The sequence below is a fragment of the Esox lucius genome, chromosome 1 (assembly GCF_011004845.1).
Source record: "Esox lucius isolate fEsoLuc1 chromosome 1, fEsoLuc1.pri, whole genome shotgun sequence".
NCBI classification, from domain to species: domain Eukaryota; kingdom Metazoa; phylum Chordata; class Actinopteri; order Esociformes; family Esocidae; genus Esox; species Esox lucius.
The window spans coordinates 40842896-40856260 of record NC_047569.1 but is presented as its reverse complement, the minus strand read 5'-3'; the positions used below and the strand labels follow the sequence as shown (position 1 = coordinate 40856260).

Genomic DNA, 13365 nt, shown 5'->3' with positions numbered 1-13365 from the left:
TGTGATTGGTTGATTAGATAATTGCATTAATGAGAAATTGAACAGGTGTTCCTAATAATGCTTTAGGTGAGTGTATATCCACCAATCATGTCTGATGTTACAGTGTATGTTATCGATCTACCAATCCTGCCTCATCTTCACCTTTGCATATAACTGAATGTACTTTTTTTTTTTTTGCAAAATCTCTTCTCAGAACTTGATGTTAAATCACCTCTCTGGAGTTTCACATTTTCTTTCAGAGTCTTAAATTGGTGTAAGGGGTCTGTTTTGAATGCACTCTTAACAAGAAAAATGCACATCACTTCATCAATACATGTCAAATTCCTGTCAATTAAAGTCTGTCCTCCCTAAATGATAAATGTCCCTTGCAGCTACCATGATTCACCAAACCACAGAAGACTAAAACCATGACTGACAGACCAAAGAAGACTAAACACATGACTGACAGACCACGAAAGACTAATCCCCATGACTGACAGACCACGAAAGACTAATCCCCATGACTGACAGACCACAGAAGACTAAACTCATGACTGACCGGGACACAGGAGACTATAACCCTGACTGACCGGGACACAGGAGACTATAACCCTGACTGACCGGGACACAGGAGACTATAACCCTGACTGACCGGGACACAGGAGACTATAACCCTGACTGACCGGATCACAGGAGACTATAACCCTGACTGACCGGGACACAGGAGACTATAACCCTGACTGACCGGGACACAGGAGACTATAACCCTGACTGACCGGGACACAGGAGACTATAACCCTGACTGACCGGGACACAGGAGACTATAACCCTGACTGACCGGGACACAGGAGACTATAACCCTGACTGACCGGGACACAGGAGACTATAACCCTGACTGACCGGGACACAGGAGACTATAACCCTGACTGACCGGGACACAGGAGACTATAACCCTGACTGACCGGGACACAGGAGACTATAACCCTGACTGACCGGGACACAGGAGACTATAACCCTGACTGACCGGGACACAGGAGACTATAACCCTGACTGACCGGGACACAGGAGACTATAACCCTGACTGACCGGGACACAGGAGACTATAACCCTGACTGACCGGGACACAGGAGACTATAACCCTGACTGACCGGGACACAGGAGACTATAACCCTGACTGACCGGGACACAGGAGACTATAACCCTGACTGACCGGATCACGGAACACTAAAGGGCTGTAAAGTAATCTAAGCAATAAGAGAAAAATTGGAGACATGGAAGCCATAGTTTAACCTTCATCATTGTTCTCATGTTGAGCTAGCATGACTTCAAATAAGCCAATGGTTTATTAAAATATAACCAAACAAGCAGCACTGCACCAGGAACCCCAGTCCCCTAATTCCATACTCCGGTATCTGGTTCCCCAGTCCCTACCTCCATACTCCTGTATCTGGTTCCCCAGTCCCTACCTCCATACTCCTGTATCTGGTTCCCCAGTCCCTACCTCCATACTCCTGTATCTGGTTCCCCACTGCCCACCTCCATACTACCTGGAATACTTAACCAGGAATCACTGCATTACTTTACAAAGTACATCCTGCCATCTTAATCTCTGAAATTTGGTAGTAGTCTAAAACCTGAAACAGATGTGTATTCTTCTTCAATGTTATTGAATTAATCTTTTTCATTCCTCTTCTTTCCTCTCAGAAAAGTAAATAATCAATCCAAAACTTGCACAATGTGAGCAACAGATCTGACACCCGTTGTGAGAACACAAAGAGGCCAGTGTCTTCATGACTGCGAACGTGGTGTGTGAATATGTGTGTGTGAATATGTGTGTGTGAGTATGTGTGTGTGAATATGTGTGTGTGAATATGTGTGCGTGAGTATGTGTGTGTGAATATGTGTGTTTGAATATGTGTGCATGTCTGTGTGTCTGTTACTGAGGCCATGGCCCTCTTGCCTCTTACTGCTTATGAACCGGGACCAGGATGCAGCCAGAAAAACAGACCGGTGCAGCAAAGGTCAACATCCGATGGGATCTAACAACTTCAGACTTCTCATTTAACGCTTCCCTCGCTCTTTCCGCAGAGCAGTACTCTTGACAATGAATGATGAAGTAGTCTTTCCGTGTGTGTGTGTTTGTGGGTGTTTGTGTGAGAGTGTGTGACACTCTTGACACTGGTTGATGAAGCCTCCAATATTTCGCAGGATTTAACCCCAGTAGACCTAGGGTCACAGACATCAGCTTAAGGTCACAGACTACGACCTCACAACTGCCGGGAGAGTAAAGCTTTCAAGCCCGGTGCGCTTCCTAGACTCAGTATGCAACACCAGAGATCTTCTGGTTCAGAGCTAACAAAAAGACAAAACAAAAAGAGAACATTTGCATGTTGTGAGTGTATGCCCTCTGAATAAGACTACCAGGAATGCCTTCAGAGTAAGACTGCCTTCAGAGTAAGACTGCCTTCAGAATGAGACTGCCTTCAGAATGAGACTGTCTTCAGAATGAGACCGCCTTCAGAATGAGACCGCCTTCAGAATGAGACCGCCTTCAGAATGAGACCGCCTTCAGAGTAAGACCGCCTTCAGAGTAAGACTGCCTTCAGAATGAGACCGCCTTCAGAGTAAGACTGCCTTCAGAATGAGACCGCCTTCAGAATAAGATCGCATTCAGAACAAGACCGCCTTCAGAGTGAGACTGCCTTCAGAATGAGACCGCCTTCAGAATAAGATCGCCTTCAGAATAAGATCGCATTCAGAACAAGACCGCCTTCAGAGTGAGACTGCCTTCAGAATGACTGCCTTCAGAATGACTGCCTTCAGAATATTATTGCCTTCAGAATGAGACTGCTTTCAGAATGGGACCACCTTCAGAATAAGTCTGGCTCTGAAAGCAAACCGCCTAAGACCAGATGTGTGATTCTGGGGAATCCATTTTTCTATACATTTCCAACTACTTTGTGTGTGTGTGTGTGTGTGTGTGTGTGTGTGTGTGTGTGTGTGTGTATTAGTGTGTGTATGAGTGTGTCACAGCATGAACAAATTGTGTCATCACAATTAACACACATTTTATGCTGATTTTAGTTCCAATGTCAATTAAAAAGATTAAAATTACAATGACATTGTAATTCTGACACTTCAAAAAGATACACTTGGCCAAAGATCACTCATAGATTGCTTTGATCTGGCAATAAAATAACCTTGTGAAATACACAATTCTCCAGATAACATAATGCCATTTCAGCTATTTCGGTATTGCACGGTCTATATTAATCATATTTAAATGGTCTATGATTGATTTTATGTAATTGATTGGCAGACTAATCGTCTGGATGTCCTAGTCCATAATTTGATTACAGACATTATTGGCATAGGGGACCAAAGCCTACAAAAACATAGCCATCCAAGGTGCATACTAAAGTGGTTAGTTAAATTGCTACTACGACAAAACACCCTGCTAAAAATTAGATTTTATGTAATAAATATATATAACGGGAGCATCTGATCATCAGCCTTATTTTATTTCAGGCTAACGGAGAACATTGTCTTAAGGTTACCTACCCCACGCAATTCGAAAAACAGTGACTGATGAACTGGAGTCGCTGCCCAAAATTACAAATGAATTAAAGAAAGCTGTGAAACACTGTCTCAAATGCAAGTGTATTAACGCGACAAGATCCGTGTCTCCGCTTTGCACCTATAGACGCGATTAGGCAACCCTTTCCACAAGCTACGGTTGCCGGGTCTTACCCATCTTTCTGTATGGCTAAAAAAAAAAACACAACACATTTGTTTAGCCTATCAAAGCCATACAGTAGTCTTAAAGTATAAAAATACTTAACATTTACTATAGAGCATTCTCAATATGTCAATGCAAGATCCGCATGACCGAAACTGCACTAAAGCTCCGATACCGCTACCCTCGTATAGCTATGGTTACCGTAGGCTTCACTTTACCGGAGACCGAAATGGAACGCATTTTCTGCTGCATGATGCTCTCGTGCAGCTGTTTTGCAACATCATCCCACATAAATAATCTTACCATTCTGAAGACACATCCAAGGTATATCTGTCGATATTTCAGATCAATCAATCGCCAAAGATTAAAACGTGATTCCGTCTCAGAAGCCAATAGTTCGTATTTCTTCCGTTGGAACAGTGGTCAAAACAGCTCTCTCCTCATCATTGCTGGATCCGCGAAACAGAAATGTAGCAGAATCTCAAAGGTGCTATAGCAGCATTCAAGAAGCAAGCAGGGGAGATGAAGGCAGTTTTATGTCCGATATTCTCTAGAACCCGCGGGCTGTTTTGCGTTCAGGAAAGAATTTAATTCACAGCTAAATCCGAAAGAAAACATACGCATTAGTCCCTAAACACACTCACGTTGGGTTATACACTGAACAGAGCGGCGAAGCGCCAGAGTCAGCCGCGAATGCCCAGGAATGACAAGCAAGCAAACCACTCACGATTTACAATTGGTTTGTACCATGGTGGAGAAAGGGGTGTGCTTTGGTGCTAAAATCTACATCTCCCCCATAAGATATTAGAAGAATGTTCTTCGCTCCTATGCAAATGGGAAAGGCCGACGAAGCGCTAAGATTTGATTATACACAGGTTTATCCAAACGCCGAAACGATAGAATATCAAAACCAAGTCGATATTTCTACCGGCCTTATCTTTTATTAAAGAGGGCTATCAAAAATATCAGGTGAGAACATTTAACTTCAGTCTCTGTCTTCATGCAGGCTGTTATGTTTAAGTGTTTGATAGCTTAAATAACTAGACGATAAGCAAATTATCTGGTTTAAAACATTGGATGAAAAGCGAATAAAATATGCTGAACACATTTGAATCTATTCTTTTCAAAAATTAGGAAATAAAAAAACAATCAGGACAACATAAATGTAAATGAATTGAAAGAAATATATAATACAAATTCAAGTAAATATCACAATTATAGCTGTGGATAGTAGAAACTGGTAAATAAATAGCTGTTAGAAAAGTTGTATATTTTTCTTTTTTGCCAGGGAACAAATACAGAAACATGGTCAGAAGTCAAGTCCATCTTAGCCCATGTTAACCCAATGACCTCAGCCTGACTAGAGTTTAGTAGGTTACAGTGAAACCAAACCTATTGTGTTGTTCTAATCTGACATGACTTGTCCAAACGCGCCATTTAAACCAGCCCGTTTCGCGATTCCTTTAGCAACCATACCATCCTTTAAAATCCCATTCACTCCTGATAAGGTTTAAAAGAATGGTCAAGAGTCCCTGGTAGTCGTGGGGTGGCCTTGGGAACAACAGAGGCCAGGCAGAAGTAGGGAGGGGGATTTGTGTGGAGGCTTCAATTCACCGCCTGATCCCCTGAAAGTTAATCTGTGCTTGGTTTAGGGTTTCAGCGCTCAGCAGCTCACAGTCAATGGACGAGAGGAAAGTGAAATATGCTTTCAGATGTAAAACGGCTGGACTGGTGGCTGGGTTTGGCAGGCCAGTCAAAAATGGCAACAAGAGGACGGCGTGCCAAATGGCACCCTATTCCCTTTACAGTGCACTACTACACATCCATCGGGTTAATGCAATACAAAGGGGATAGGGTGCCATTTGAGAAAATCTGAGTATCCTGAAAAGGGTCTCATATGGGGACACCTTTATATGCTGGCGCTTGGTTAGTTAGCAAAACATTTGTCTCATTTACAGTGACTGCAGATGAGTTATTTATAACACGGGATGTGCGTTCTATGACGCGTTGTGTCTGGTCATGTATCTTACTGAACCTATAGAGATCATTCGGCACATACACAGCCTGCTCTAAAGCACTCGGGTAGTATATCAGAGGGACTTCCAAAGATCACACTATCATGGTTTATAATGAATCGAGTTGTATTTGAAACGCAACACATTTGATTCAGCTGCATATCTTTTAACACTATATGGAATTACATGTCAACGCAGCAATCAAGACGTTCTTTGTGTGGGGGATTTGTAATATCGCAAAAAAAGGGATTATTTAAATACATCTTTCGTTTTAAGCCAGACAAGGTGGGCATCAAGGTCAATCTGTAGACATCATCACATTTAACAGCTGAGGGTTTGAGTGTGAGGTGCAAAAACGATTAACACAGTAGCCACGTTTATACCTGATTCTAATGCCTCCGTCGCCCGGATCTTTTCCTGATCGTGTATGATAAAAATGTTCAGTGTCCATTTTAATCGTCTTCTCCTTTATGAAAATCTGAGCCCAACCAGAATGTGGACAAGATCGGGACATAGAAAACAGGTTATCAGCATGTATAAACATGGCCTGGGGCGCTGGACAACAGGCATTTATGAGGCCTCCCCAATGAATATTTAATTAATGGTAACTTGTAGCCTAACCACCCAGATAGCAGTGAGTAATTGGCAGACCGGCGGCCCTCGGTAGGAATGGACGGCTCCGCGCTCGCGTGATTGCAAATCGTTTTATTGATGGCGCACCCGCGGCAGATGCTTTTACAAAGCGGCAGTCGAGCTCCTACGGATTCCGTGCCACTGTCTTCCCACTGCCCAGCCACTGCATGCCAGCTCTTAACGCGCCAGGTGACACTCCAGCTGCCCGCAAGAGGCAATTACATGGAGTTTTCTCCCCCAGCACCTGTCGCCACTTATTGTTTACATATTTATACATTTTCAGCATTATGTAACATAACCTTTTTGAAAAGGTTTGTGTGAAGAGAAACATCAAATCAATTAATTCCATCCAATTAACACTTTTTTTTTATTTACAAGCTTTGCAAACAAGTGTAAGTGACATAGTAACGTTAAGTGACAAATCCAAAGTAATCTAATCCAGGGTAAACAGCGAAACGCATTGAAAAAGCATCAGGATAGAATGATCAAGGTGCAGTAGCAGTATTTAAATTATAATAGAAATAGAAATTAGCATTTTTCTGGAGGACTTGAGTGTATACACATAATTACTAAATACCAACACCTTTAGAACCGCCTGCATAACTCTTTTCAATACAAGTCCGATTAAAAGTTATAAATGATTAAAGGGATACTTCGACTAAGATTCATATTTGGGCTAAATACCCTGAGTTGTTCTTGAAGGCCCAAGGAGTCATTTTCCACAACAAGCCTTTATTCACCGCAGTCCAAATGTATGAATTGAAACTGCATGTCCTGAGCATCAAAAGCTGCATGAAATCATAAATATCATATATTTGACATATCTGCTCCTAAATGAGCAGACAGGCTGAACTGCATGATGTGTCTACATAATCGCTATTCCTGTTCGTGGACTTGTATAGGAGGGTGGAGATGAATTTTGGAACAACAGCACTTTGGTTGCAAACTATAATGCCCCTTTAGGGTCATGGGGGAAAAAGCCAGGCAAATCAGATTATTTGATCCATTCCCAATAACCTTTCTATTTAATTCTCTCAACTTTCATTCATTCACAAATTTTATAAAATGTATTTAATCAGATCTCTCATGTTGAGTAGACATTTGAGGAGTAATGGCATATGCCTAATATTTAATTGAACTGAATTTAAATTATTATTTATTTTACATTTTATTTATTTACATTTTGTAGATCTGATGCTTAGTGTTTAATTTATTTCATGATTTTATGATTTGGGAAACTCTGAATCATTCAAATCACAAATAACCTCTGACAGACAATCTTCAGAAGATTGAATGAGATTACAGACATCCCTTACTGCTTGTAAATGAACTCGTCACTATGGCCTGTTTATTCCGCGGGTGACAGGATTTTGGTAGCCGCCTGAGATAAAAAAAAAGGCTGAGATAAAAAAGCTGTCGAATAACCGGTCAGAACTCGCTTGAGATGTGAACATCTTCGGCTGCAAACGTTAGTCCCACACTGGCAGCGCGTAGGCCAACGGATAGCCTCGGAGGCAGGGATGGTGGAAAATAGCAAGCGGGCGGAATTTTTTGCTCTCTGCCCAGGAGTCTATTTAGAGCGTTTTGACAATGCAATAGCGTTATTCAGAGGAACAAAACTAAATGCCAGATTTGCGTAACCCATTAAAAATTAGTGGGCTACATTGTAAACGGGCGAAAACGACGATTGACTCCATTCTAAACATTGTATTGAATAAGCGCAATAATCTTAGAGCGAGAGCAAAAAAAACCGCGAGAGCAAACTTTAAGAACGGAGCACTGTTGAATTTCCTGCACATCAGAGCGTTGTTACATTTTCTTAACCTATATAGTGTACATAACGCACAAGTGGTGAGCCCTAAAAGCTAAAGGCAATCTCTCCTCTAGTATTTATTTAGCAAATGTGATAACACATCACTCCTGACAGGCTCAATTTAAAACTTCCATAAATGAAGCAGCCTGTGTATGTCTGTGCATTAAAATGGCCCTGGGTTAAAACAGGGCTGATGAAGGGGTCAGTGATAACGGCATAGACTTGGAGAGGACACTATTCGTCAGTATGGACAGGAATGTGAAAGCAATCTCAACAGTATGTGGGGCGGCAGAGGAGTTATATGAAGTACAACATTCTACAATTATCTTTGCAGAATATTAACACGTTTTTTTCATAGCCACTTCAAGCTGTAGCCTATATACAATAGTTTGCAAAGTACATAGTGAAATGTAACAATTGATTTATTGCCCCCTTTCAACCTTTGACTTTACACCAGAGTAATTATATGTAAAACTGTGCCTTCGGGAAGATATATGTGATTAGTCACCAAACAAAACTGTGTCCTGGAATGTGAGAGACACTAGGTAACAGATTTAGAATGAGTCTTGAACTGCACCTATTGCCCACGTTAACCAAGCAACAGAAACATCACAGCCAAGCAGGAAATACACTGTGGAGAACATAACATGAACGAGAAAACAAATACAGTACAAGGGAACAAAAATACAGTAAAAGAAAAAGAAAAATAGAAAAAAAAGAGAAGGAAAACAAAACCCAAAGAAAGATAAGTAAACTAATCAGTTCCTTATTTCTAAAAGCCTAGATTTTGGAGTGCAGACTTTATTTTGACCATTTTCTATTTTGTTGACTTGAATATGGCCTTTGCATATATACTCTACTGACTCCTTGTGGTAGGTTGGGTTTCAGCCAGCTAAATTGGGGTTGTTGGTTAATGCATTCCCCACCAAGATTGTAGGTGATACTTCCTGGTTGGGCAAGATGTGATTCAGGTCTCGATCTGTGATAAGGACAATATATGCAAGCAAAATTCATAATACAGTGAAAAAAATAAAAACAAGCTGCAATACATAAATACATTTCAGATGATGTAACTTCCATTAATTATTAATGGTGAAAGACAATCCTTTTTAAATAGTTAGCTTGTGTTCAACCTTTGCTTTAAAATGACAATCCATGTCTTGACTAATGCCTAATATTTGACGAATCCCCTAAAAGCAGGGTGAGTAACATAATTTTTACACAAATACTCTCGGTCTTCAGAGTAAGTATGGAAGCCAATTTAACTGAACTTTATTTGACATCTTTTCAGATTGGACAGTCGGTTTATATCACAACATATGTATTAACAATGCAGCCATTCATTGATTTGTCTTGTTTTGCCACTCAGCATGTGAATTGTGTGAGTTTAAAAACAAGGCTAATAGGCCATATCCAATATCTTCACAACAAGGGAGAACGTTTATTTGATTTTGAGTCAAGGTTAGGGCTTTAATTGACTTACATAATACGCCCCATAAAACCCTTAATTAGACCATGCTTAGCCAGACTCTCTCTCTCTCATCCTCTCTCTCTGTCTTTATTTCCCTTTTTCTTTCTTCACCCCCTCCTTCCGTTTAATGATCTTATCAAACCTAATCATTAGGAAATACAAAGGAGAAGAAGACTGGGATGCTCCGAGGTCTGGAGCACATTTACATTAAGATGTTATGTTGGGTCTCTCTGTGTTCATCTCTTTTCAATTTCAAAATAAAGTCTTTATTTGCATGGGAATCATTTGTTTTGATTGTCAAACAAAGCATTTCGAAAATAAGCCAGATACAGTGCCCTCCAGAAACAATGGCACATTGGCGAGGATGGGAGAAAAAGGCTATGAAAAAATGCAATTGCTGTTTATCAGCTTGATCTCACACTCAAAATATAAGATAAATCTGAACTTTAATTACAGTTAAAAAAAAATATTAATAATAAAATTAGTATTTAATAGCAATTCCAATACATACCCTAACTATACATACAGTACATTAATCATGTATTCTACTGTGAAGTGCATGACAGTGTGTTTAGCTATTCCTTCTCTAACTCTTAATGGGAATCTCAAGCAGATGAATGGGTTTTAATCATGATCTCCTTGAGATTCTCTCACAGCATCCATGTTTCCAAAGCATGGCACTTAACTAATGGCAATTACAGTGACACTAGACTGTTGTTCAGACTAATGAGAAGACTCAGAGGCAAGCTGCTTAGGATCTACTGTAGTCTGCAGTCTCTTCAACCAATTGGCCCAGCCGACACCCAATAGTATCAATACCGCTCCGCTCCAAGAAAGCGCCTTAGGGTTCAAGGTTGTTTCGCTGTGATATTATTTGTAATTGAAGAGAAGCTGGATGTGGATAGGACTGTTGCATGGATTCTATCACACAGTTGTCCGTGTCAGTTTCCCATGTGGTTAAGCTGCTTGCAGCACCAGGTTGTGGGTTCAATTCCCACAGGTGACCAGTATGAAAAGGTATGAATATGTATTCACTCACAACTGTAAATCACTGTGGATCAGAGCATTTGCTAAACTTGTACTGGGTCAATTCAACACGATTGCAGGCCAATAGATATTAATAATGATGTTAGGGTCAAATTGACCCCTTTTAAGATATTGATTTGTCTGAAATAGGTTATTAGTTTTTTTTTAACTGCATGAAACTTGATAACATCCTCAACACTCTGTTTATAAACATAACTGTCTCTCTACACCAAGGGATAACTGTCTCTCTACACCTCAAAACACTTACACACAAACACACACACATACTGTATATAAAAACTATGCCTGCCATGGTCAGTGTTTGTTTCAGTACTTCTTTACCAGGTCATATGATGTGAAGAATTGTGACTAAGAGACAGTTCACATCCCTCGCCTTTCACAAACACAAGCTAATATTATTTTTGTTATTTTTGGAACTGAGGTTTTCTTGCAGGGAAATGCTTTGTTGTGTAGTGTGTGGGAGGGGCCAGGAAGTTCTGTTCATAATTTTCCTGAGGTGATATTACATATAGTGCTTGCTAATGACCCTGTCCATATTTTACTTTATAGAAAACAAGTCCAAAACTGAATCAGCGGCAAGCTTGTGGGATACAAAGACAGGGCAAGATGTATTCCGTGCACCACTTCAGTTGAGTGATTTCATATATTCTCGAGAGTAGTTTGCTTTGATAACTGGGACACACGTTGTGTGAGAGCTTTTCATGCAGAGATGGCCAGCCCTGCTCCGTATTGTTCCCTAACTTTTGATTTGTCTGTAACATGTTTTGACCCGAAACAGAAGTAGTCTCTATGATCAAAATATCTAGTTATTAGGCAGAACATTGTCTAGGACTTTAAAAGGTATTGGTTAATGTTGTCCATAATATCATAGATAAATGTTGGTTTTTGGGTAGAAAAATTAGTGTTTATCATAAGGTAAATGTGGTCTAAATAGTCTATGTAATAAAAAAAACTAGTAGATATAATTAATATGAGTAATGAGTTGGTTATGGATGTCAAACGCATTTGTTGGGGACTAATCAGTAGTGAGTATTGGGTTATAATTTAATATCCCCAACATCATGAGTGTAACCAAAATGTTAATATAACACAAGGGTTTAATAATGGTTGTGAGTTTGGTATGAAGTATGTCTGGTTAATGTACTGTATGTGTTAGATATGATATAACGTCAGTCCCATTCACAAGGTATAGTGTTAAACAGCCACTAAAACACCAGATTAAAATAAAACCAATTTCAAACCTGTCCGACGGGAAGCATGTTCCCCTCCAAACCTCTCTACTGATCAGCTAAAGAACCATTTCATTCCATTACAGTTTGTTTACTTGTGTTTCATTTCAGAAGTCAAACTTTTCTTGGATCACAGAATTTCTGGGATTGGCAGATTGGCTGGTCAGATCTTGTCAATTTAACAGAAATAGCAATTTCCCCACAAACAGGATGAGGCATGCATTCCAAATGACGCCCCGTTCCCCTTGTAGTCCCCTACTTTTAGCCTGTGCTCATTGGGAATCTGACGCCTCAGTGCCATTTGGGACCCGGTCCAGGGGTTGGCCCTGGTGATTGATGAAAGATTAAAGGGAATGTTGAGCCTGAAGGCCCATTTAGAACACAGCTGAGGCCCCGTTTTCAGTCCGCCGTCGTGCTGACTGGCGTGCCGTCATTGGGAAGGGTCACCTCGCCCACCACAACCATGCAGATGAGATCACAACACTCAGCCTGCATCTAAATTGGCATCATGTGCCCTGTTCCCCATTGGCCCTGGTCGATAGCAGTGCCCTTTGTGGGGAATAGGGCAGCATTTGGAACACAGGCTGGGGTAATATAAAATGGATGTGCGGGTGGGAGAGAGCTGAGGAGTGAGGGACGGGGAACAGGCAATCATTTCTAATCTGCACCTTGTCTCTCCTCTGGAGGACCGTGTCAGGTATAGAATGGTCGGTCACCCAGTTGACAAGGAAATAAGAACTCTGAAAAGGAAACACAGCCATGGATATGAGACAGAGATATGCACCAGTCTGGGTTGGGAATGAGACTCGGTATAATGGTGTTGATGGGTGGGGCTGGACTTCATGTGACAACCACGTTAACGATGTATATGGGTGGGATTTGTGAGAACCTGTGTGGGAAAACTGAGATAATGGTGATAATGGTGTTGGTGGGGGAGGGTAGAAGGAATCTTTTTGTGATGATGGTGATAATGTTGAGAATGGTGTTGCTGAGGCAGGGTTGAAATAATCTGTATGTGATGATGGTGATAATGGGCTTGATGGGGCAGAGTTGAAGAGATCTGTATGTGATAATGGTGATACTGTTTTTAGTGGGGCAGGGTTGAAGAAATATGTATGTGATTATGGTGTTGCTGAGGCAGGGTTGAAAGAATCTGTATGTGATGATGGTGATAATGATGTTGAAGGGGCAGGGTTGAAGTAATCTTTATGTGATAATGATGATAATGGTGTTGCTGAGGCAGGGTTGAAAGAATCTGTATGTGATGATGTCATTGGTGCGGGGAGGGCAATTCCCCACCATCCTCCACAATCCTCAGCCATCCTCAGCCATCCTCAACCATCCTCCACCAACCTCAACCATCCTCCACCATTCTCCATCATCCTCCACCAACCTCCACCATCCTCCACCATCCTCAACCATCCTCCACCATTGTCCAT

The 13365-nt window shown here is 41.1% G+C and overlaps 1 protein-coding gene across 2 annotated transcripts in view; it reads right to left on the bottom strand.

The window, feature by feature from the left end:
* Nucleotides 1-4406, bottom strand: part of tenm4 (teneurin transmembrane protein 4) — a 276917-nt gene extending 272511 nt beyond the window's left edge. For both annotated transcript variants that reach the window (XM_029120114.2, XM_013135886.4), the window contains exon 1: nucleotides 4022-4406. The gene's annotated coding sequence lies outside the window, so the exon portion shown is untranslated. The remainder of the gene's footprint in view (nucleotides 1-4021) is intronic.
* Nucleotides 4407-13365: the final 8959 nt, after the last annotated feature.